This window comes from Coturnix japonica, chromosome Z, assembly GCF_054131305.1.
Source record: "Coturnix japonica strain WE chromosome Z, WE-NBRP24, whole genome shotgun sequence".
Lineage (NCBI taxonomy): Eukaryota > Metazoa > Chordata > Aves > Galliformes > Phasianidae > Coturnix > Coturnix japonica.
This window is the reverse complement of record NC_140702.1, coordinates 41,075,401-41,102,485: the sequence shown is the minus strand read 5'-3', so window position 1 is coordinate 41,102,485 and position 27,085 is coordinate 41,075,401. Positions and strand designations below refer to the sequence as shown.

The following is a 27,085-nucleotide window of genomic DNA, read 5'->3' as shown; positions in this document are numbered from 1 at the left end:
CAGTACTACAGTATCATCTCCTGTAGGAATACGCTCCAACAGCACAAACAAGTCATGATTCTCTTGGGTAGTGCACCTCTCACTTCTATCAACAAATTCTATGTGGAAGAATCATCCAAGCAGCTTACTGGAGGTCCTTCTATGGACTGCTTTGGCATTGAAGTGACACTGAAAGGCATGCATTAGAAAAACTAACAGTGCCAGGGGCTCTAACATTGTAGAGGTATGACAGAAATATCCCACCACTTTACCTATAGCTCACTATCTCTGCACAAAGGAAGGATGTAGTAATGTAAAATGACAGATTTAGTCCTATCACTGCAGGCTGCAATTGCTAAGATACATAACACCTATGCAGACCACATTTCTCTAACGGGGTATCTCTAGCTGAGCTGATCACCCTATGCACTTTTGAGTTCAGCAGAGATAAAAAGGGAGTCCCAGCACGCATCTGAAGTAACCTGTTTCTTTTCCTAGGGAAGCATATGACAGCAAGATTCACTACAGATACCTTCAAGGAATCTATCTAAAATCATCTCAGATGGATGACTCCTGCACCAAACATCTTTCCTGTAAGCTGAAGCAGCGTTACTGATTCTCATAACCATGACCATAACCATTGAGACTAGCAAGGCATGTTAGCCTTGCTGACTGATTAAAAGCTTCAAAAGATTATACAAATACTAGAGATGTCTGCCAATAATAAAGGCCATAGAAACAGGAAAAACCTGCAGGAATACAGATTAAATTATGAGTTTCTTAGAGCAAGCAGGCTTATCTACCTCAGAAGGTTTCATCTGCATGTAATAGCTTCAGCTATTCTGAACATAACCCTACATTTTAAAATGCAGTGTCATGAAAAGGACATCTTCGGAATTCTAAATTAAACTGTACATCTGTGGTTAAAATACGACTTCAGCCTGTGTTTTATTGATATGCATTAGGAGAAATGAAACCTGTTGGAATACTTCAAACTTCAAAGATCTATAAAACTATGCACCAAATACTAAATAAAAAATTAGAATTCTTGTAAAGTAAAAGTCAAAGTAAATCCCCGGAGTACAGACAGAAAGGTTATGATGACAAATTGCTGAATAAACAAGCTCCACGAAACAGAGCATTGGAAATACCGATGAGAAAACAGCAGCAATTCCAGCTGCCCTCTAACAGACAGTTTGACAGGCAGGGAAGGCAAGATGGGAGCTACTTGCACCAGGGGAAATCTAATGGGATCAGCTTCCATATGAGGAAACACTCCTCCTTGTCTTGTCTTTGCCACACCTATTTTTTCAGTCTAAAACTTAAGAATTCTTACATAAATAAGGAAAGAAGCAAAATATAACACTGCCCTCATTCCAGACTAATCTCATTTTCAGAAACAATCTGTACATATTTCTTGCAAACCTGGCACACTGTGTTTCAGCTCTGAAACTTGTTTTTTTATTACCTTCACAAGGGAGGATGTCTTAATATCAAAATTGTATTTTCAAAGTAATAGTTAATGTATCACATGAACTGAACAGGTAAAGATTTTGTATACAAATTAATCTGCTTTCAAAATAACTAAGAGGAAACTCAGTTAGCTCTGTCCATCTAAAGAAGATATCCAGGTAAGGAACTTTCAATGACAAGGCAAAGTCTTCTGCATGTCAGGTTTGCTGAAAAGAATGGACAGATGTGTGTCAAAACTACCAAAGCAAGCATTCCTCTGCCCCCAACACAGAACAAGAAACTGCTATTTAAGGAAACAAGAACGAAAGCTTTCAAGCCCATAAAAACAGTGAAGACGCTAATGCTTAACAGTCCCTTGAAAAGCTGACCCCAAATAAGATTTCCTTTCTCTTAATTTGCATGGGAATAGGTTAGAATAGAGGATTATTTAATGATTTTTATTTAAATATCTTGCACTCAAACTCATATCTAAGTATCCTTCACAAAGAAAGGGCATTACTTGCAGAAAGAAATGAGTCATGCAGAAATAGAGAATAATGACCAACTTTCTGAAGTCTTCAACACATATCCTGGCATGCCTTTAATTGAATGACAGTAAGTTAAAAGAGAAGGAAAAATTCAAATGCAGGAAGACTACTTTTACCACAAGTCAAATAAGTTACCAGATGCCACAACGTTTAGGACAACAAAGTTTCCAGCAGCACCTGAAAATATATGATTCAATTTTCTAAATCTTAATAAAAGAATGCAACACACTAGCTTACTATGGACAGATAGCACTGCAGACAGATACAACCGTATGAAACAAATCAGAGGGATTACAGACCACACAAAGTCTTCTAAAAACCACCCAAAAGCCTCAACGTTTTCTGTATTCAAACTGGATGCTTCCACAGTAAAATTCCTTGACTTATGAAAGAATGAACTGAGACTAATTTCACATGCTGAAATTACAAGGTTACGTCTTTTGAGGGAATGAGAAAACTGTTCCACTTCAAGCTTTCTACCAAGGAAGGTCCTATTCTGGTTGTGCTTCCCCTGATAATTAAATTTTACTTTTTAACTCTGGAAAAAAGAATGAAAATTTCAAAAAAACACTGAAATTGGGACTTCAGTAAAGAAGCATTTATTAAACTGGGGATCTAAATAAGTGTCCCAGTAATCTTCAACGAGAAGCAAGCATCTAAATCAAGTACATCCATTCAGCAATCTAACAACCAATCTTTAAAACACTGATTTAAATATGAGGATGGATGTTTAACTAAATGTGTTTTCATATGTAGAAACTGAAGACTACTAAAATATTATTTTTCTACTCCTAATAGCACCTTCCTTGTGTAGACATGAGGTTTTCCTGATTTTTCTCACTAGGCCTTCCAAGAGCACTTCATCTCACACAAGCAAACAGAAATCAATACTCTAAATAAAATGCCATAGACAGAAGAGAATATAAGCAAAAAGGTCATCTGACCTGGGAAATAAAGACACAGCACCCATCTGAAATGTATTATACTCTCCCATTAATTGCCTGGAACAGCAGCTGTGCTCCAGTAATCACACATACACAGGAAAGTGCTTTCTGAGCACTCTCAGCTCTGCACTCAAGACTTGATGGATGAATCTGTCTCCAGAACAGAGAAATCAGAGGCTGATTACTAGTGCAACCAGCTCTTTCCTGAAGGTTAAACTACCTCACTGCCTGTAGGAAAGACAAATTAAACATCTCCACATATTTTTCATGCAACAGTATGAAACTACTTGAGGATTTTTCTTTTGCTGCTTTACATTAAGGAAAATTTAAATACCACCAAAGTCTATGCTACAAGACAACATTAATGCTTAGGAAAAATTTACAATAAGGTAAAAATGTAAGATTCCAATTTGATTATTTGTTTTATACATTCAGATGTATAATCACTTGTCTTCTTGTGCATAGAAGCAATTTTTTTATTCCAGGTATGTCTGTCCGTGTTTACTGCATAAGAGTACTTTAGGGTGCCCCCAAACCAGCCCCATCTCCCAGCCGAACCCGCCTCACTCTGCAGACCCCTCACAGAGGCAGACTCCAGCCCCTCCAACCCAGAGCCTGCCCTCCCTTCCTGCTCATTCTGGGCGTCTCATTCTGTGAGCACAGCCCCTGCCCTCCCTGGCTGAGGGGCCACATCCTGTTCCCACTGCCACTCACTGCTGCCCAAAGGTCTGCCCTAGATCAGCTCCATGCCATAAGTGCCCGGTGCCACCCCTGAGTTGCACTCCAGCCTCTCCTGGTTCAGTCTGTATCACTGAAAGAGATTATTTGGATGCACACATTTTAATCAGTCTTCTCATATAAAAAAACATAACAGTTTCCTCTTATTTCACATAAGGTTTTCAAGAGAAAAATTAGTATGCGTGGTGAGCTTGCAAGCAAAAAGAGTTCTGTCTAAGCTAGAAGTCAGCTATTCCTTGAACGTATTTATCCACAACCCCAAGTCACACTGGAAGCAGACAGACCTTGGGCTGGATTTGCAAAGTCATCACACTGACTGCAAGCTGTCTCTGCATGCTCTCTACGGAGTTTCACAAACCACTCCATCAAAGTACCAATATTTCACTTGTATAGTACAGGTCTTTACAAAAGACAATGAATAATATTTATTTAAATATAGCATGATTCCCTCAGTCCCTCAAGAACCATGTTAGTTAGAAGCATGTGCATGTTTTGCTCCAGTCAGCAGAGGAAGCCTTGGGAAAAAAAATATACAAAGAGAGTAATATTCAGTCAGTCACAGTGCTGTAGTGAAAAATGTTTTCAGTGCAGTATTCATATTCAAATTATGCTACTGAACCTATTTTATATCTCCAGTTGCTTCAATATGTTAAACTGCACCAAGATCCACATCAATTGTACATGATTTCCAAACCCTTTCTCTGCAAACACAACAGGAATTAGGAGAGCATTATCCTTGCTCAAGACAAGGCACTGAAAAATACCCGCCTCCAAATAAGAACTATTTCACTGAAACAGAAAAAACTAAAGCTGCAATGCAGAAACATCTACAGTACATGTGTATGCAAGTATCTGCTTGTTACCCATATGTCTTAGTCTTATCAACAAATAAACAGGTAACTTGTACTTATTAAGGCTGGAGAGGCTGCATTCAGTACTCTCCTTCCTTGACACATTTACTAATTTAAATAAGGTATGTAAATTTTAAAACTAAGATTTCTTACTGCAGAGGTTTTTATCTAATCACAACTAGCCTAAAAGAATACGCGGATTCCTGAAAGAAATAAAGGCAGTATTCTTATTATAAGTCAGTTGTACACTGGCCCATACTGTGTAACCATGGCACCTAAAAAAATCCACTGCCTAAATGAGAACCAGAGCCAGCCAAATGCCAGACACTGCGGCACAAGATTCAGTGACTTAGCATTCAGGTCTCCCCACAACTTAAAGCACATGAGAAGTTGAACTTAATAGGAAAAAAACCTGCAAAACCATAGATTTATGACTAAAGGAACACTCAGCTACTTGAACAGAACCATGACAAGATTTCAGTCTGTGGCAGAAATATAAGTAAACCTTAAAAATTATTGGGGACACATAATTACAACTATTATTTAGATATTAGTAAGTGTTATTTTTTCCTTATTTATTGCAATAAACATTCTTAACTCCAGGACTTCACATGGAACAACGAGGATCCAAGCATAACACCCATACTGGGATAGTAGCAAACTGAATTTAGCTGTAGTATGCACCTAACTGACTGAAAGGCCCATAAAACATTGGATTTCAGTTTCCCACTATCTCTAAATCTACTTTGGTTCTACTCTGGGTATAAAACTTCATGATGGAAAGGATGAATATGTGTCAACAGCAGACCCAAATGGTATAACCGCCTTGAATACAGAGACTTAATTCAGATTTCTGCTTTCAATTTCCACATCATTTACAACAGTCCGTACATATCTCTTTTAATTTGAATTGACACCAAAGCCAAAGAAGCCAGTACACAGTTGTCTCGTAGAGTTTGGAAATGTCATAATTCTCTGCTCAACTCATAACAGAGTACTGCAACCATGCCATGTTCCTGCAACCCTCATTTTATTCAAAACTTAACTTTAAATTTGTGCAAGGCACACTATTCAGGAGTCTTCAAAGCAGAAAGGACAGAGGTCTCAAGCACTGGCCTAGTAAAGCTTGAGGGCACTGGAGAGAGTGTTCTGCACATAAAAGAGATTCTTCCTATCACCCTTCGTTACTGAAGCTCTGCTTAAACGAGAAACAAAGGACTCTGGAAATATGTGAAACCATCTATATTCTGCCAGAGAAAGGTTAACTGGTATTAAGGCACAAAAGCACTGGAGAAAAATGTTGCGAAGAACCCACAGGCAACCTCTGCAGTGGAGCCCAAAGATTATACACAGCACACCAAAGATTTAAGAGAAAAAACCAAAAAACAACACAAATCCCAGTTTGAAATTGGTTGAGAGAATAAATCTGACTGCTCTCAACAACCAGAACAATAAAGCATCATAAGTAAAAGTGCTATTCTAAAAGCTAAGCTAAGGAAATGTGGCTTACTCTGTCATTTTGCTGTGATTCTCTGACAGGCTATTGCTATCTTTATTTCCTGTTGTACTATGGATTGTATCTTTAATTAACAGCTTTATAATCTAAGTTATTAATTGCATCAATCTCCAAATAAGAAAGAGAAGTTAAAACCGTATGTAAACAGTGTCAAAGCATAACAACATCTAAGACCAACAGTAGAATGGGAGACTAATCTCAGTCTCTGTTAGAGGTACTGTTATATAAAATGAACATTTACTGAATCTGAGCTTATTCGTAAGGTTATTCGTATTTAACTGTATTTTCTTCTTTGTGTAAAAAGGGGAGAACTATCTCAGAGAGCACAATGGAAAACATCAACTCTTCAGAGATTAAAGGAATTTATCTTCACAACATTGACATCTTTATAACAATGAAAACTATATATTTCTATTTGAAACGAGGGACATCCTATGCTAAAAATCAAAACAAACAACAACAACAACATCAACAACAAAACACACACAAAGCCCCTCAAACCAACCTAACAAGCACAGTATCCTTTCTATATCCTTTTACATGCCATAGCATGTACATACAAAGCATCTGTGGACAGAGATAACAAAAGCGATACATTAAACTGCAGAGAATGACAATCCTCACAGTGAGTACATACACCCATGCTTGTGACAAGAGATTAAAACTGAGATATACAATGAATATCTTGGATTTTCCTTATCTGTTCACAAATAAAGGATTAATCCTACCTTCCTGTTTGAGACAATCTTATTCAGCTGTATTCTTGGTTGTTGTTACACCCTTGATGTAAATATCTACCATGCATAACTATTCTGTGATGCAACGGAGAGAGAAAACAGACCAGCCAAGAATTAAGATTCAAAATGCTCTGCATCTGTTAAAAATTCTGACTCATTTAGTCCTTCTGATTTAATAACTTGAAATTACAGTGTGAGGGGAAAGTCAATTCCTATCAATTTTGTTGCAGAAAGCAAAATTTTAAAGTGACTTAAACATCAGAATTTTTAAAATTATTTAACGTGAACAAGTCACAAGTTATGTCAGGTACACAGAAACATTCTGACAGCATTGAGATTATTTCAACAAATGGAGAATCTACTAGAACTTGAGGGAAGGTTCTTCAGCGAATATTCAGGCTTCTGAGAACAAAGCGGAATAACAGAGGGGAAAGCCCATCCAGCCAGACCCTTAGCTAACTGATATCCTTCAGCTGAGAGAAGCATGAAGAACGATGTTCCCAGGAGGGACTGTTTCAACCAAACGAAAAGGCTAAAGTAGTAGGAATAAAAAGTCTCTAGGTCAGCTAAGCAAGAGGTTATTTACTTCTTAAAGGTATCTGTAACAAATCTGTCAGTTACCAAGACAACAGAGCAACACTTCTTGAGGTAAAAAAAAAATAATTCTGTTTCTTATCTTCTCAAACCCAAGACTCATCGAAAAGGTATGGAAATACCACTGAAACTTCAGTAACTGCCTAGATTCTGTACCATCTGATCCATAAAAGGATTTGTTCTGCAGAGCTCATAACTGTCTCAGAGCTTCAAGCTAACGATACACCCTCATGGAAAGCAACTATTTTATTTCACAGCTATCAAAGGAGCTGTATCTCAGTTAAACTGAAAGCCAGTAGGAAAGATGGGATAAAGAATGTGCTTACCTTCCATCATGCATCAGGGAGATAAAAATGTACCACTGCCTGGCAACCACAACACCAGAAAACACCAGATTTTACAGTACCTCCCCTCCTTCATCTCAGAAAAAAAAAGACTCAAAAATATTATATCAGTTGGACCTACACGTAAGGTGGTTGGTTTTCTTTGTTTGCAAAGTCTTTGTCTAGAAGTCCTTGAGAAGGGCAGTATGTAAGATACAGAGGTGTTATTCAGAACAGGGAAGAATAAAAAATAAATAAATACAAATAACAAAAACTTTGGAACAACAACAAAGAAGTAAAGGGGGAGAAAGTGGGGATGTATAACATAGGTTACAGAAGTTTCTTCTATTCTGAGGATAAACTGCTGATTTAGTCCCGGTTAAAACAAAACCCACCACTGCCAACAAAAACAAATCAGAACAAAGCAGCATCAACAAAAGAACTCAAAAGCTGCAGTGAACAGCACCAAAGGCTTGAAAGAAAATTGATCAGTCACTTCCATCTTCTCACAGATTCACAGCTCCCTCACAGTGCTACACCATAGAGGCAGCCTCACTGTTCTCTTAAGTACCTCTTGGAAGGATGCCATACTAGCATAGAACCAAGCTATTAGAGAAAAAAATGGCTAAACTGGACATAACACAAGTGTGCCTTCCACTGCTACAAGCTTATTGAAATGCTGCAATGACTTCTCAGCACCAGAGCAGATGTACCACAAGGTATCACATACAAGATTTTTGGCTTCTGGAGGCTGGTCTGACTAGACCTGCACCTACCTGCATTAGACCAGCTCCACTAGAGATGTCCCAGGCCACCCTAAGGCAATTTTTATCTGACCTGACACAGGAACAACTTCTGCACCTCCTGTGACTCGGGAAGCTATGCCCCTGTGCTGATGTGAGAAAGGTCACCTATCCCAAAGGTGGGTACCAAGAGGCTTATTCCCTCACATGAGAAAAGACCTTGACTGAAGCCTACTTTCTGCACATTTCTTTTAGTAGAACTAGCTGCTCCAAGGCAACTACACATTAAATCTGTTCCCAGACATAATTAAACCCTAATGAAGGCTGGCATTTCTCCACATCTGCAGCTCAGAACAGAACCTGAAGAGTCTTAGTAATTACACTGTCCTTAGCTGGTCCTCCGATACCTCTCACAGCAAGCAGGCACCACCTCAGCAACAAGATTCATGGTAGTGTGGGAAGGAGGGCACTGCTTTGCTGCGGCTGCCTGAACTACTCAGGTGAAGAAAAAAAAATTAAGCTAGGCGACGGCTAATCAACTTAACCAGATCACACAGTATTGCCAGATCAAAGAAATCCAAACCAGATATATTATGTCAAAAATGTAAAGCTTTCCACATTCCTCACTTTCTATCTACTGAGAAAACAAGCTTACCAGAACACCATTATGTAGAATAAATAAATAAATAAATAAATAAATAATTGAGGGCTTTCACCTAAATACACTTCCATATGCAAAGTCTACAGCTAGATCTTCCACAAGTGAAGTCAAGCAATACATGTGACAATGGGAAAAAAGGACAGAATGTTAGAGTCATAAGGGAGACAGAACACAAACAAGACATTTTCTAAACACGGGTAGGGTAGCAGTCGTCTTCCTTTCTAATTACTGCTCCCCCCTCTTGCCCAGTGCTTTTGACTCCCTCCCAGATAAAAATTACTTCAAGCTTCAGGTGCCTCACATTTCTGTGAAAATACGTTACTTTGTCTTCTCCTTAGAGAAGACTTAGATAGACTTCTTAGTTATACTTTAGTAGAAAAAATAAACACATTGAAAATACTTCAATGATAGATTCCCAATCTTTTTAGAATGTACAGACAAGCAAATACTGCAATTATAGCAGAGAAAAGTAGCAATTAAAAAGTGCAGTAGTAATGCAAAAAAACATTTTATGTGGATAATCTTACAGGAGGAAAATTACTAGCCTATCAAAAGTATTTAAGTATTCAACTATTCAATTTTTTTTTTTTTTTTTATTTTTTTTTTGGTTGTTGCAGACAGCATGGGAATCAATGGCTCCTTTTGCTTATTGACGGGAGAAAATGTACAAAAAACAAAAAGACGACCATTTCTTTCCAGGCAAGTAAGTCCTCACTGTTCGGCTTTATTATGTTTTATAAAGAGAGAATATTATGCACTTTAAATGTTCAATGAGACACGGGTAAGAGGGATTCTACAATATCAGGGATTTAAACTTTTTCTGTGTTATCCTTTTATTCCTTTTCAGTGGAGGACTATCCCTCCTACAATCCCATCTTTCTCTTCTGACACCCAAGCTTAAATGCCATTATTCTCCAGTGGTATTTCACTAGCATTAAAAGACATGCCAGTCTGGTTACTTGCGCAGATTCTGAGCACAAATACCAAGGTCTGGTAATTAAAAGTAAAGCACTGCAAATATAAGCAATGTTTCACAAACTTGACTCCAGAAGTCACAATGTTAGTGAATCACAGTCAACACTGGGAGAAAAAAAAGAACAACAAAAAAAATCTGTTTGCCCTTTCAGCTCTGCAACAAGATTTTGCCTATCCTGAAAGCTTCTGTATTTTTCTCTCTCATCAACTTGAGAGGTGAAAAAATATCTGGGAAAAAAAAGAGGGAAAAAAGGAAGATGAAGAGAATGGGGAAAAAAAAAAAAAAAAAAGAAATCTGCAGTTTGCAAGGATGAACAGATTGCCATCCACGCTTGTCAGAGTGAGTTGCTCAGGGTAAGCCTGCATTCATGTATTAGTTTGCCCCTTAAGTACACTTACAAAGGACAACTTTTTTTGGTCTCCACACACCAAAAAGTTCACGCTGCGGAGCAGGTATGAAGATCACATAATAGGTCCTTTGCTCCTATGTTGGCTGACACTTTTTCTGGCCAAAATCTGAAACTCTATTAACAGAATAATCCAGCACCTCTCTGGGCGACCTGTTTTGGTTATTCAGTGATCCTGCAGAGAAGAATTCTTCCACAATGTCCTGTCTACATGTCTATTACTGCAAAAACTCTTATAGCTAAAACACTGAACTGACTTTACCTGCAAATTCCACATTTTTGGAAGAAGACACGAGATTCAGGGATATATTTTTATTATTTAACCGATTATTTTCATTTTCTTTGCATGCATACCAACATTTTTCCCCTTTAAAAATGTTTCAAAAATACATGAAGAATCAAAATAAAATTATGTAAAATGTGAAGAAAAAATTATAGAATCATAGAATCATATGGTTGGAAAGGACTTACAGGATCATCCAGTCCAACCACCCTCCTGTCACCACTGCTACCACAAGCTAATAAACCATGTCTCGTAGCTCCTCATCCAGATGCTTCTTGAACACTGCCAGGGACAGTGACTCCACCACCTCCCTGGGCAGCCATCCCAGTGCCTGACCACTCTCTGAGAGAAAACGCTTTTCCTTATGTCTAATCTAAACCTCCTCTGGTATATTTGCAGCCATTTCCTCAGGTCCTATTTGTTGCCTGGCAGAAGAGGCCAAGCCCCTCATCATCACAACCTCCCTTCAGGAAGTTGTAGAGTGCAATGATGTCTCCCCTGAGCCTCCTCCAGACTGAACAATCCCAGCTCCCTCAGCTGCTCCTCATAAGACTTGTTCTCCAGACCCCTCACCAGTTTCATTGCCCTTCTCTGGACACATTCCAGGGCCTCAATGTCTTTCTTGCAGTGAGGGCCCAAAACTGAACACAATACTCAATATGCTGCCTCACCAGAGCTGAGTACAGGGGGATGACTGCCTCCCTGCTCCTGCTGGCCACACTATTTCTAATGTGTGTCATTGGGATGTCATTGGCTCTCTTGGCCACCTGGGCATACTGCTGGCTCATGCTCAGCTAATCATCAACCAGCACCCCCAGGTCCCTTTCCTCTTCACAGTCATCCAGCCACTCATCCCCAACCCCAGCGCTGCATGGGGTTATTGTGGCCAAAGTGCAGGACCCGGCACGTGGCTCTGTTGAACCTCATCCCATTCACCTCAGCCCATCGATCTAGCTTATCTAGATCCCCTCTGAAGGACCTCCCTAATTTAGGTAGATCAACACCACCTCCCAGCTTGGTGTCATCTGCAAACTTACTGAGGGTACACTCAATCTCCTCTTCCAGGTCATCAATAAAGATATTAAACAAGATGGGCCCCAGTACCAACACCTGGGGAACACCACTTGTAATGGGTCACCAGCTGGATTTAACTCCATTAACTACTACCTGCTGGGCATGGCCCTCTAGCCAGTTCCTTGCCCAAAGAAGGGTGTACCTATCCAGGCAGCCAGTTACCCCAGGAGAATACTGTGAGAGACTGTATCAAATGTTTTGCTGAAGCCTAGGTAGACTACATCAACAGCCTTTCCCTCATCTACCAGTCTGGTCACCCAGTTGTAGAAGGAAATAGGCGGGTCAAGCGTGACCTATCTTCCTAACTTTTTAAAAATGTACTTAGAAATTCATCATTTAATCCTGAATGTATTGTGGATTTCATCTTCTGGGATCACTGGACATTAGCTAAGATTTAAATATTCAAGGAATCACAATAGCCTAATTCAGTTGAAACAGATTTGTGACTTTAGATCAGAACTGTTAAGTGAAACTCTGTACCATCCAGTATTTCTAGTCCTAAGACTGTAATGTTAATGTAACCACAATCAAAGAACCTATTAGGAAATGCTTCTTTTACCTATCAGTGTGCCTGAGTGTAACACTTCAATTATCATTACTGACAGTGTACCTTTTGTAGCAGTGCACCAGCTCTGTTATGGTTAAGGAGGAAATTTCACCACTTAACTGAATAAATGTCCTCTGAGTAAAGTGTCTCACACTCCCATCTGCAAGATGGGCACTAATCTGCATACACACACACAGACTGTTCTGAGATCAAAACCTTCTTGCATGACCTCATATAATATAGGCCACACATCCTATAATTCTACAGCAACTCTGTCTATGTATGTGTTTACAGGTTCCAAAGCATTCTCTGTCACCACTCACAGACCAATAAAACAAAATGACTAATTTTGTTGGCAAGATGAGGCTGCAGCACAGTCCAATGACTTCACAACTGCACAAATCCCAAATTATGACTTTCAGAGCAGCCTTGGTGGAATTCTCAAAAAACAAAGTAAAACCACCCCACAGCAATACCAACCATCTCAACTGCTCCATCATTTCCACATTTGCATACCACTTTAGCCAGAATTATGGAGCACTGACAGTCACACAACATTGAATCAATTTGTCATGTATAACCATTAGAAAAAACACATCCACACAAAACTCCTCTAAAATTATTTTATCTGTCAGCATCTTTCTGGCTTAACAATCACTGAGGGACTGGAAAAAATGTTTCACACACCATAAAGTATTCCTGTGAACTTAAACTTTTCTTTCTTACTGTTCCCAAGTACCTTCTGCAGCTAGACAGGCTCCAATGGTATCTTTTTCCAAGATTCCACTTCAGGTGAAATTCCTACCACTTTGCACACAAAGCAATCAAACAGGGTATCAAAAAGACCACAGTCTTGCAAAAGAGAAAAATACAGCATTAGATGAATGCTGAAAAGTAAAATACTTTTTTCCCTCAAGATATCCAAAGGACCTTTATGAAAGATCAAAAAAGCAAAGACTTGTCTGTGAAGCAGGTTAGGGCTAATGCTGGTATTTTCCTTTCAGTATTACAGCCAATTTGCCAAAGGTGCATGTCTTCTTTTAATAGCACTTACTTTTTTCAACTATTGTGAGAACTGTTAAGAAACCTACAAAGATAGCTTTTTAGCTGAACAGATCTTACTTATTATCAGCAAGGATTATGGTAGCATGTCATCAAGCAATATGAACAAGCTAACACTGTCCATAGGTAAAGAACCTGTGCTATTTGATACATATGGGGACACTAAAAAAAAGTTACAACTAGCTTAAAAGATGAAAGATCACACTTCTACATTTTTATCTAAGATAAAAATCCTCTTAGTATCCTTGCACACTGGCTTCTTCAGCCACTGAAACTGTATTTTTTATAGTGAGCTGCATTACATAGGGACTATTAAGTATATACATCTTTTTCGGGAAAAATAGAGAAGACATCAAATTGTATTCAGATTAGGAACAGACAATAGATCTTCATGCAACTTCTGCCAACACCTACAAATTACTATTGCAAATAAAGAACATTCTTACAAAGCTTGTTTAATGAATCAGTTGGTTGTGGGGGAAAAAAAATAAAATCAGTGTCAAAACGTGTAGCCTACTTCCTTTTCAGAATTATCTCCAGTTAATGATCTGTTCCCTAATAAACTAAATTTTTTAGTCTTTGACTTACTAACATTCAGCTATTTTGAAGCATGGAATTTTGCTCAAATATGTAAATTACAACCTCTTCACATATTGCAAGTGATTATCACCCTCAAAAGAGACAAGCAGTGGATCACAATTCTATGGTAACTGAAGTGAACACATGTAAATCTTAGATTAGGCTGGAAGCCAAACAGATAATCCAAATTACAAGGGCTGCTCCAACAGTAATACTTCCTATTTTATTATTAAGTTATATATTATTAATTGCATGCACCAGTACAGGCTGGGGGATGACCTGCTGGAGAGGAGCTCTGCTGAGAGGGACCTGGGCGTCCTGGTGGACAACAGGTTGTCCATGAGCCAGCAGTGTGCCCTTGTAGCCAAAAAGGCCAATGGCATACTGGGGTGCATTAAAAAGAGCATGTCCAGTAGGTCGAAGGAGGTGATCCTCCCCCTCTACTCTGCCCCGGTGAGGCCTCATCTGGAATACTGTGTTCAGTTCTGGACTCCCCAGTACAAAAAAGACAGGGATCTCTTGGAAAGAGTCCAGCGGAGGGCCACTACGATGGGGAAGGGCCTGGAGCATCTCCCCTATGAGGAGAGACTTAGGGAACTGGGTCTGTTTAGCCTTGAGAAAAGAAGGCTGAGAGGGGACTTGATCCAGGTTTATAAATACCTGAGGTGTGGGGGCCATAGTGACAAGGCTGGTCTCTTTTCAGTAGTGCATGGGGACAGGACTAGGGGTAATGGGATGAAAGTACAGCATAGGAAGTTCCGCACGAATGTGCGCAAGAACTTTATGGTGAGGGTGACGGAGCACTGGAACAGGCTGCCCAGGGAGGTGGTGGAGTCTCCTTCTCTGGAGATACTCAAGACCCGCCTGGATGCCTACCTGTGTGACATGGTGTAGGGAGCCTACTTTGGCAGGGGGGTTGGACTCAATGATCTCTAGAGGTCCCTTCCAACCCCTACAATTCTGTGATTCTGTGATTATCTTGGTCCACAATATCAAAGACAGATGCTGATGGTATAGTAACAGAGGTTGAACCTCCCCACAAACATTGCTGTGTGTTGTTGCTGGGAGACAGGTCGCAGCAGAAGGGCACTCTGACAAAAAGCTGTTTGACATGGAATTGCAGGTGAGCCAAAGGGGTGGAACTGAATTCCCCCATACAGAAAAAATGGCACCCTTTTACATTCACTGATGCTTGCTGAACATTTACAGAGACCAAACAGTGGATGTGAGCAAAGTGAAGCGGTGGGTGGTGTGTTTCAGCAGTGATGCTGTCATCACAGCTGTGAAACAGAGGGTCTCCTCCTCTGGTACAGATTTTTATGAGCATGGCACGCAGGCTCTTGTTCATTTTATTCATAGCTAATACAGTGACAACATTGAAAAACAGAATTTGCTCTATCAAATAGTATTCTTTGTATCAAATTGTGCTCTTTGTATGTGTTGTAGTTTCCATGGAAATAATTAGCAGGCATTTACTTTCAGAGTAACCCATGTAAAGTAAGCACTTGAATTTTGTATGGTACAGTCAACACATCATGAGAAGTTTATTTCAATCAAATGAGTGACAAATCACACAAAGGAAGAGCTGCAGGACATCACAGATCAGAGGGCAGGAGTGGGTCAAAATGATGTCACGTCCTGACTCCCTGAAAGTAGTTCTAACTTAGAAGGGAACAAACCTTTCAGATTTTCCTGCAAACATTCCAGCTTGGTGTTTCCTGGAGCAAAGATGAAATAGAGGGACAAACTCCACCATTACAAGAACTCTAAATCCACAAGGGAAGGAATCTCACGATGCATTGCCATTCTGCTCTTTGGGCATGTCTTTGTAAGCCCAAATAATATAACTGTAAACTACGCAGAGCCGCAAACCTATGAAACACACTACCTCCAAGCTCCAGTGCAGAGGCAAGCACACAAAACATTCCTCTTAAGAGCAGGCTACAGAAAAGCCAAAGGGCAAAAAAAGCCTTTACTTGTATAGCTGAAATTAGTCTTGAAAGTCTAGCAAAACATTATTGCATCCCTGGACACGATACTAGAGTATAAAACAAATATTAAGCATTAAGTTATAGAGTCTGGAAGCTAGTAGCAAAATTCTTAATCACACTTATACTGATGTGCGAAGTTATGGAGAAGAAGGCAAATTTGCACACAGTAGACTGATTATTCTCTCAAGGGGATAGCATTCAACTGTAAATGGAAACACTGAAAGCAAAAAAAAAAAAAAAAAAAGAAAAATGGGAAGACAAACTATGCCCTCAATTCTTTTATCAAGTACAGAAATAATGACACGGCAGCAAGATTCCCAACTCTGCATAAACCTCCAAGCACACTGGAACAAACACCAGCATTGCACTGCATGCACAAAGCACGGTGAATCATTTGCTCCAACAAAGCTGTGATAAAAATGCAAAATAAATAAGTCTAACCAAACAGCAAAAATCCAACAGCAAAAATGAACAAAGGAAAACTCTAGTGACAGGAAAACAGCTGCTTTATGAACTGGAAAACAATGAGGCAGAAAACATATTTTGTTCCTTAAGGTTTAGAAAAAATACAATTAATACTTTTTACTATGTTATTGTACTTGGTTAGGGAATAACAATACAGATCACAATTCAGGTAAGCAAATGTGTTGAGAAGCTGAAATATGGATTTAATTTGCAGACTGTAAGAGCAACAACATGCTGACAAACATTTTAAAGGGCTCATCCAGGAAATCTGGATATTACATAAAACAGGAAAGAATGGGGGAAAAAAAATCAATAAATGTATCAGACCATTCCAAGGTACAGCAGATTATCCAGTTAACAAGCTGAAATCAATAATACATGCATACTGTGAAGAACAAAATGTCAGAAACAAACTGAAGGAAGACGAGCATGAGGGAACTGCTGGAGAAGACAGAGGGAACACCACAATTTAAGTGACTGTAAAACACCACAGTGACATGACAGCCCTATTGGCTGCAAGCCCTCCAAAGTGTAGCTAAATCCCTTCCACATATATTCACCACATGGCCTAAAGAGGTCAGCCTCACCAATGTCAATCTCCATAACATCACAGCGCAGGTCTTCCATTCTAGAAAATGCAGCTGTGACTTTCATCTTTTCCTGCTCCTTTCGCCCACAATATTCTGAATACTTCAGAAGACTAAAGAGAAGTAGAAACATATTATTTCACTTCCGTCTCTCACTCCAAAACTAATTCTATAAGTCTCTGTTGAAAAGTTCTTCCTATACCAGCCTGGACACAAAAACCTCTTGCTCAGACCAACACCTGCAGCATCAGCTGGATTGAAGGACACAACCAATCAGAAACATAAGCAAAATGATGAAGATACTGAAGGAACATGTGCAAACTCCATGTGAATTACCTTTCCCAAATTTCCTACTCGCTCATTTTATTTGTTGTAATTTTAGATGCACTGAGATTTCTATTACAAGCACTCTTTTTCTCTCAAGGCCTGCCCTTCTACCACAGGAAAGCTCCACGTGCAGCCATGGAGGAGCCCACAGTGCAGCAGTGGCTGAGGCCTGAAGACAGTATACTCAATTTTCAGAAAGAAGTACTACCTAGTTTGTATTAAGAAGTCAAGTTCTCCTTCAAATCCATTCCCAAAAAGTTCTGGATTTGACTTTTTTTTTTTTTTTTTTTTAAAAAAAAAAAACAAGAGGTCATTGTTCTGTGACTACACAAGAGAAATTTTAATAAGCAGCAAAACCAAACCAACCAACCAAATCCAAACCAAACCCCACTTTAAAAAAAACTTAACTTGGTAAAATAGAGTTTCCAGGATACCTTGCACTAGTAACTCTTGCACCAAACAGATGGACAGATTGCTGCATATGATTGCATATGATCCTGTCTGCAAAGATCTCTTTGCTGAAACATGTCTCATGTCTCTGCAATTTAAATAAGTAGAGAAACTGCAGGAAATCTAACTAAACTGGAGAACACAGGCTGAGAACATAAGATAATCTTGTCTTCAGTCATGCTCTGAAGTACATCTGAAGACCACAAGCATTTTGGGAAGTAACCACATGAATGTTACTGCTTGACTTTCTAAAGCATTTTAGGAAGCTTCAACACCACACAGTTTCAAGAGAGGCCCCTCCATCCCTATGCTGCCTGGTCATACTGCAGTAAATACATTTCCAGATAGGTCTGTAATGTATCAGAAATGTTTAGTTTCCAGAAGATTGCTGAAGCAGTCAGGGACACAGGTGGCTTCCTATTCAATCCCTAGTCAGGTGTAAAGACCCAAGCAGGAGCAGATGCATAATTGGAAATAAACGCATGGCTGCACAGACAGAACAGTTTTATATTTTTCAACTGAGAGATCCTGTTTGGCAAATGAAGGATAGCAAAAAAAATGCAGAGATGAGGAAGATGTTCAGAACAATTGCTTAGCAACAGCAAAAAGCAATTAAAGTAGCTTTTGAGGGAATTCATGGGAAAAGACTTTGACATTAAGACGGTTGTAACTGTAGAAGAGACACTAGTGAAGCTGTGGATGCCCCCTCCATGGAAGCATTCAAGGCCAGGTTGGATGGGGCTCTGAGCAACCTGGTACAGAGGGAGGCGTCCCTGCCTGTAGCAGGGGTTGGAACTAAATGATCTTAAAGGTCCCTTCCAGCCCAAACCATTCTATGATTCTACACAACTGCAACAGGATTACAGAAGAAACAGAACAGTGTTAAAAGACAGTTCCTTGAACACTAGAGATGTTCTCATAAAATGTCCTAACAGGAAAACTAGCAGAGAGTTCTGCTGTGCATCTCATTACCCATCATGAAAACTCTGTGGGACAACTGTAACAGTAGCATGGAAGAAAACAGCCTGTTCAATGAAGGACAACTATGGCAAGGAGTTCCACATTGTGTTTTGAGAGTAGTGCATTTATTCCGAAATTCAAGAAAATGTAGAAGACTGAGCTTAAGATGGAAGAGAGAGGAAACAATAAAGAAAACACTACAGATGAATCAGATTCTCGGATTCAGAAACAAATACAGACAAGGTTTGTTTTTCTTAACAAAATACCTCAGCTACTCATAAGACAGCTGGTACAATATAGGATGTCATTAACTCAGGCACTGGGTGAGAAAGCTATGCAAGACACAGTTACTGCGGTTGGCCTTGATCTACATATGTCCCTTATAACTGGAGTATTTTAATTCTTGAAGAATACAAAGAACTTTGTTGCTTCGGAAATTACTAGATACAGAGGGATAGCATTGAAAAATGAGATGTGATAGATAGCTGCATCACAATCACAAAACAATGAAGTACAAGCTTGTAGGAAGAACAGGATTCTAAGAAGGACAAGATGAGAATAATAATTCAGGGAGAGGTGCCAGGTAAGTACAAGTAACTACAAGACACCTGGAATACAAGGCCTTGATGAGAAAGACTAAAGGAAATTACTTTTCTCACCACCTGGGGGAAAAAGAAAAAGAAAAAAAGAAAAAAAGAAAAGAAAGCTTAAGAAAGCTTAAGAAAACAACTAAAAACACTGAGATCAGGTCTTAGAGAAAACAAAATGAAAGTCAACAAAACAAAAAAGTAAATATACACTAGCAACTTCAAAAGACAGTGGAGCCCTAGATCTGATAAATTCTGGAGGCTACGGAATCTCTCTTCTCCTTATCTGAAGGAGTAAAGAGAGGCTAGAAAAAGTATGTATCAAAATGGTGTGAGATGTTATAATTAATTCCTGCAGGAATTAATTAGGTTCATAGCTAACTCTATAATTCCACATCAGTGATACAAATTCTACAGCAGGAAGCTTTTCTTACTTGTTAAAACATCTCCACGCTTCTTTAAGGCAGGAAAATCAAGAGATTCTACATCCTTTCACCAAGGTCCTCATTTATTCCAAGTTAATGACTTGCAGAGGTCCCCTTCCACTCCTATGCTTCTGTGTTTCTGCGTGATTCAAAAGAACAGAAAGACCTAAGTAAGCAATGGATTGTACGTAAAGGAAGCTGTGAGATGTGACACTGGAACACAAGGTTTCATAATAGCTAGGGCCATAGTAATAATGATGGCAGCCTGCAGTAAAGGTGTGAAAACACATTACACTGCTGCTCTGGCATGTAGAGCACCAGCACATACAGTAAGAACCTGGTCACGATGAGCTGAAAATAGAGAGAGCTGAGGCTGAAGCAGAATCATTATGTCCAGTAACTGAACAAAATTAACCAAGTCCAAACACTCCACAATGGCAATAATAGGAGAATTTGGGGTTCTCGGGATACTCACACTGATACCCAGTTGATAATATTATATAAAGTCTGTGCTGCCAATATGGCAACATCAGAGATATGAAATCTGGGTATGACTGTAAGAAAACTGGAATCTGAGCAAGTAACCTGTTATAGGAGGGTATTTATTAATCCATAAACATCTTAGTAGCTCACATCACCTAAGTCTCCAATCTGCATTCTACATGGTCGAGTGTCAAGCCTTGCCAGTACCAGAATTATTTCCAATATTCTTACAGGATCTGTACATTAGTTTACATGATAAAAATCTCACTTGCACATCAAGCAGAACAGAGACAGTAACAGAGGAGGAAAGAAGCCAAAATACCCTGTCCCAGTTACTCCCAGACCATCACAGGAGTGCATCTCCATAATCCCAGAGGAATAAAGGGACCCAAACTATACTATCCTTGTGGAACAAACACTAGCATTCTCTCCAAGCCTCAACTCTGCTATGCAGGCATGGAAAACAACCAAGATGAGTCACCAGCAGCAGCATCTGCCTCAGTTCCGCTACGCTGTAGAGTCTGGCATGATATATTTTGCTCTAACAGTGTAGTGTTAAACTAGAAACAAAATACTCCCTGCTCTATAAAACCAATATGCAAGCAATGCACTGTAACCCAACCAACCTAAATCAAAATCACTTTGATCAGCGTACATACAGGTTAAAACACTATTAAATAAGAATGGTATTTACAAGTATTTCTGCCAGTCACCACTAGAAGTGTTCCTGAAGAACGCTGCAGGAGTCAAATCTTCTCCATTAACACTAACAAAGCACTAGATAGCTACAATGCTTAAACAATTTCTATGGTAAACTGTGCTACTCCTGCAAGTTTTTAACATTTTGATTATTTTTTTATTGAGACAAAAAGAGATTCTCCAATAGTGTACCACCAGAAACTCTTGATTTCTACCTAATCCTTTCTTATCAAATCTCTCCTTTAGTTTCTCTGCCTTCAACACGTAAACAGCATGGTACAAAAACATTCTTTGACTGCACCGAAAACTATCAATGAATATTTGCAGTGAATCCAGAAAATGAAAATTTCTATCAGCTAATCCCAAAATGTTAGATACGGCACTGGTAATGTGAAACACAGTGGGAAGGAGGAAGAAAAAAACCCTGAAAATACAACATCTATAAGCAGATGGAACAGACACAACCTACCTCCTTCACCTATTTTATTTTCGTAAAACAAGGCCAGTCTCCTTAAGCATGCAGTTTAAAAATACAAAAACAGAGTCACTCTGGAACACATGCCTTTTGAAGATAAACATCTAGGAGAATTTATGATAAATGCGTAGTTAGTACATAAGCACATGAAACAACACTGATTAAATCAAACATATCTGAAGTGTATTAATTATATATGATGTAAATTTTTCACTGCAAGTTAAAACAGGCTTACTGTAGCAGACAGATTTAAATATCTATAAATAAGGACTGTAAATTTAACTGTAAAATATACTGCCAAATTCTCTGCACACCTTTATGGATTTGCAGGAGTTGAAAAATAATTACTTTATCTCCTTTAAATCAAACTGAACAGCACTTCAGTTCAGGTGTACTTATAACACAGCAAAGAGACATTACAGTGTGCCGAGTTACTCCTCGAGATAGAAGATTTAAAGTCTCCCAAGCACTAGGCAGATTAGCAGCAAGCTGAAGTGGTATGTCTTTTCCTTTGAAACTGGTGTTACATTTTCTTTTCAGGAAAACTACACACTTTCTCAGTTTACAGGGTTCAGAATAACTTGGGCAATCCTGTTTGCTGTAGACTCACTGAAGCAAGTGGGCATCATGAAGAGGTCAGAAGATCCCTTGTAAATGTCTTTACATATTATGGGAAATGCTTCTAAAGGCAGAGAGCAATTCAACATTTTCACTGCACTACCGCAGGGCAGACCCAGATTCACTTCACAGGCCAAGTCACAGACTGATCCTCTTAATCCACGTATGTTGTCTATCTAATCTCGAAACTAGTTCACAGGAAAAACTGTCAGTGCCTGCAGCATGAGCTGTAAATGTGGCCTTGACCTTTCTTACTTCCTCCAAAATATTTTAAATTCCTATTTTTTTTCCTTAAAATAACCACTTCAGACAATGGCAGAAAAATACAAAATTCTTCTTTGGAAGGATTCAATAACAGTCCTTTATTAACCAAACTCAACTCAGCAGTGCAGTGACAAGGACAGAAAGGAGGCTGAAACTCTTACTGAACCTAAGTTCTGCATTAACAATGATACCTTTCAACCTATCCAGAAATGTAGAGAAATGAAAAACCTGCAATCTCACAGACACACACGCTGGTATAAAAATAATGGTCCAAATAAAACTTGCTGAATTTTAGCAGGGATTTATGTCACCTGCTTAAAGCAATTTATTTTCTAATCCCTAGTACAGTAGGGGAAGCATGCTTAGAAGAGTCTGTCCCTGGAAAAAAAGATCAGATCTTTCTTTCTAAGTAGTAGTCACAGATATCAATCCTACTGTTGCCGCTAACTAGGTAATCCAAAGGGACTGGGCTTCAGTGAGATCATAACTGGCAGCATACAAACTTGAACTAAATTTTCTTCCTCAAAGGCAGACTGCTATTTCACAAAGCAAGCCTTGTGAACTGTATTCATTGATAACTAACTTCAGAAACATTTCAATGTAAACACTGCTTTGCCACTTTGCTGTATAGATTTATAAACTTGTTGGAAAAAGAAAAAAAAAACAACTTAAAGATCAAAGTTTAAACTTCACATAATGTCACTGAGTGCAAAGAGAAGATGTCAAACACCGCTGATTTCACCATTTAGACTGCTTGTTTTTTTCTGTATTACAAAACATTTCTAAGACATGCTTGAAAACGAGGTATCAGTTTTAACTAACATAAACACATCTTCAGAGGCTGAGGGGGCACTCCCTTCTTTGGACAGCTCCTTCTTGAATATAATTCAAAGGGAAACAGTCACGTGTATTCAATGATGGCCTCATTCTTCTGCCTGTGAAGCCCAGAACTGCATGTCTTCAGTATTCCCAGGTATCAAGATTTTAGGATTATCAGAATCTACGCAGCACACCAAACAAGTTCACAAGCAAAAGCACAAGTCTTCATTCAGACCTCAGAAGGAATCTCAGTCAGAAACAATTAACAGGTCAGAAATTGGAACAGGTACTGAAGTATTTTACAGGGATAATTAGGACAAGCTTTCAAGTCCACTAAAAGAATGCAGAAGAGCTAAACTCGATTTTAACAAAACAAGAAACTGAGAACTTGAGTTAAAAGAAACATATATATATTTTAAAACTGAAGGCTGGTGACAAGGATGAAGGGGCTCAAGTCCAGTCAGGAAATAAGTTGGTTATGCAACAGCTCTAAAACTTGGGGCTCTGATGGAAGGAACAAAAAAAGTTTCAAGCTTAGTTGTTCTGAAAACTCCAAGATTTTATGTAAGAGATTACCCAAGACATCAGGAACTTTTTGTGAAAGGACAAAAAGAAACTGTAGCAGGATATTACCCACCAAGTTTTGCCATCCTTTTGCTTTTAAAGGATGTTCCCTGCAGCCCAGGAAATGCCCATGAAGAAACAGGCTGTTTCCCTGCAGCCCATGGTCACGTGCAGAGCAGATCACAACACACAGCCATGGAGGAACCTACAGTGAATGAGGCCTGAAGGAGGCACTGCCCATGGAGAGCCCCTACAGGAGCAAGCTGCTGGCACCAATTGGTCTGCAGAGCATACAGCCTGCTCCTGATGGATGGCATCCCATTTGAGGGATACCAGCCTCATGTAGGGGAGAAGGAGGAGGAGGACAGAGCAATAGGGATGAAGAGTTATGGACTGGCAGGGCATCTCAGTTGCCAATTCAACCTGTGCTCCCCCTTGGGGAGAAAATTAAAAAGAGTCAGGAACTGAGAAATGAAGTTGATCCTGAAAAGAAACAGTTCAAGTCTTTTAGCTTTGTCTTTGCTTCTCACCATTCTATTCTATTTTTAACTGGCAAAAGAAGTTAAAAAACCTCTCCAAGCAAAGTCTGCTTTAACTGTGATAATAACTGGTAAGTCATTTCCCTGTTCCTTTTTAGAGCCCATCTGCTTTTTTATTTTCTTCCTCACCCTGTTGGAGGGGGGCTGCAATAGCAGCTGGGTGTATGTGTGGCACCCAGCCAAGGTCAACTCACCAAACCATCACTGGGCAGTTACTCATCTCTGCAGAGCTGCTCCCAGGCCCCTTATGCACAGCCCTGCACTGCTGCCAGAGACTGACACACTGACAGGGACAGGTCTCAGCCTCTGCTCTTTTTAATTTTCATCAGGTTCCTGTTCAGCTACTCCTGCCTGGTTAGATTCCTCTGAACAACAGCAGATTGACTCATCTCCTAACTAATAATGTAATCTGCAAAACTGATGAGCTTTCTGTACTCCTCTGTGAGTCACCGGGAAAGATGCTGAACACAACAGGTGCCACAACACACTTCTGTGATACCTCTCAGGATTTTGCACTCCAGGCATGACATGACCCTTAACAATGAATTATAAGCCCAACCAGCAATCAGTTTTGTTTTGTTTTGTTTTTGTCTTTAACTCTTCTGGTGGTCATAGAATCACAGAATATCCCAAATTGTAAAGGACTCATAAGAATCACTACAACCAATTCCCCACATAAGACCACCCCAAACATCAAGCCCTCTGTCTGAGAGCACTGTTCAAACACTAATTCCAGCATCTTGGTGCCATGATCACTACCTCAGGGGACCTGTTCCAGTACCCAATCGCTTCCCTATTACCCATACAATAATGTCTGAACTAGATAAATGAATACTTTTGGAAACAGCATCAAAACATTACTTGAGTCAAGACAATTAACACCCTAGTGTTACACTAGTTCTCAGAATCGTACTTTTTTTTCCTAAAGATGCGATGACTTGCCTGTCACAAATTGAGGACAACCTCTCCCAAATCTGCAGTCTTTCACAGATGACAGCAAATGATCCTGAGAAATCTCCCAGATAAAAATCTGTTTTCTGGAATACTTACAGTATAAACTATTTTTGTGGAATTAGTAACTACCCAAAACGAAAGAAAGAAACAAGCAAAAAGAAACACTGAAAACTATTGTACAGAATAATTCATGGTTACTTATTTTCAAAATTAATTTACTCTATTTGTTTTTATTTCACTCATCTGTCTTATTATTCTCTTGTTTTTGTACTGTGTAAGAAACTTAATTCCAGTTGGAAACACTTCCATAAATTCCACTATATTATACTACACTACACTAAGTATACTGTTCCCTCTGAAAGCTCTAGAAACTTTAGATCATTCTGGTCAACAAAATGTGCCATGGTACAATTTGAACTGCAATTCAACACTGAAAAATGCTGAGATAAAGCAATTATGCTGCCTATTCATTCATACTGAGGCCTTCTGTAATTGTACAGAGACAAAGGAGAAGAATCTGAGCAGAATGGATTTTCAGATCATACATGCAAAATAGTACCCAGTATAATGCAGTTCACTCTTCCTACCGCTTAAGTGATTTCCATTTATGCTTTCTTAGGCATACTGTTCTATTTGTGACATGAACCAAATTATATTTCTATTCACAGTTGCTTAGAGATATGAAAGTACTTTGCACCAAATGGACCTCCTCCAATTTTCTTCATTTCCTTTGGCAACTACCTTGGACATTTTACTTATAGTAAAATCACTCCATAAGCAAAAAGAAAGAGCAGAGACGGTCTTAGAGACAACACCCAGGAAAACTGAGCAACAGCAACATCAGCCTGCAAAACTGATTACTCCAAACTCTGGTTGTTGACTTGACATTATTAATTCACAAACATCCACTCTGTTTTCACATCACAGCTCACAGAGCAAAAATTCCTAACTCTGTTCATGTTTGGATGAAGCAGCCCCCACTTAAAATCACGCACTGTACACAAGCATCCTTTTCAGAACCCTCCTGATATACACTGTAAGACATCAGCATCAGAACTACATATCGGAAATCATCAATTACAATTCTGACAAGGTAACTGGTTTTCTTCCAGACGCATGCATGGTTCTCACGATGCCTGCTACAGATTACAGCTGAAATTTAATCAGTACAAATGAAAAAATAATGGAAGAAGTCAAGAGCTATAAACACAGTACTAAAATAATAGATATGAGCATAAGATGAAGGTGTTCCTTCTGCAAAGAAAGAGGTTATTGCTTCTGATATTAAAGCAACTGTGACATTCAGACAACTCAGGAAAAGCCCTCATTTTTTGCGTTTGGACTGTTTACTCACTGAAGAACTTTCTATTATTATCAGAACAAAGTTAATTGAAAAATCTTATCAGACAAAAAACAGAACAATCTACAATGACTCCAGAGCTACACAAGGAATGGTTGTCCAGCACATTAACCTGCCCACTCAACCCACTACTGACAAATGCATACACAAGTCAGTTCAGCTCCTTTGATTCTCAGAGGAGAAAATCAGTGCCTCTTCTCATTATCTGATCATTAACGTCATAAAATACAAATGGATTTACTTTTAAAACTCTTCTAATTCTGGCTGAAACTAATTAGCAAGGGTACTGCTTGGATACAAAGGGAAGCTCATACAAAATTCATTTTCTTTATAATATCATGCTACAAAAAAATGGGAGCTTGGCAGCTCTTTCACTTCATTGTATTCTAACCCTCTGACTAAAAAAAGATCCCAAATCAGTTACGTAGTAGCGTGTCAAAAACAGTACAATCACAGAGCTGCACATATTGAGATGGTTTTTGGTACAATCATATCAAGGTACCTG

The 27,085-nt window shown here is 39.1% G+C and overlaps 1 protein-coding gene across 15 annotated transcripts in view; it reads right to left on the bottom strand.

The window, feature by feature from the left end:
* Positions 1 to 27,085, bottom strand: part of APBA1 (amyloid beta precursor protein binding family A member 1) — a 77,067-nt gene that overhangs the window by 33,416 nt on the left and 16,566 nt on the right. For 5 of the 15 annotated variants that reach the window (XM_085528224.1, XM_085528228.1, XM_085528233.1 and 2 more), the window contains exon 2: positions 19,815 to 19,944. The exons of the other annotated variants lie outside the window; for them this stretch is intronic. The gene's annotated coding sequence lies outside the window, so the exon portion shown is untranslated. The remainder of the gene's footprint in view (positions 1 to 19,814; positions 19,945 to 27,085) is intronic. 15 annotated transcript variants of the gene reach the window in all.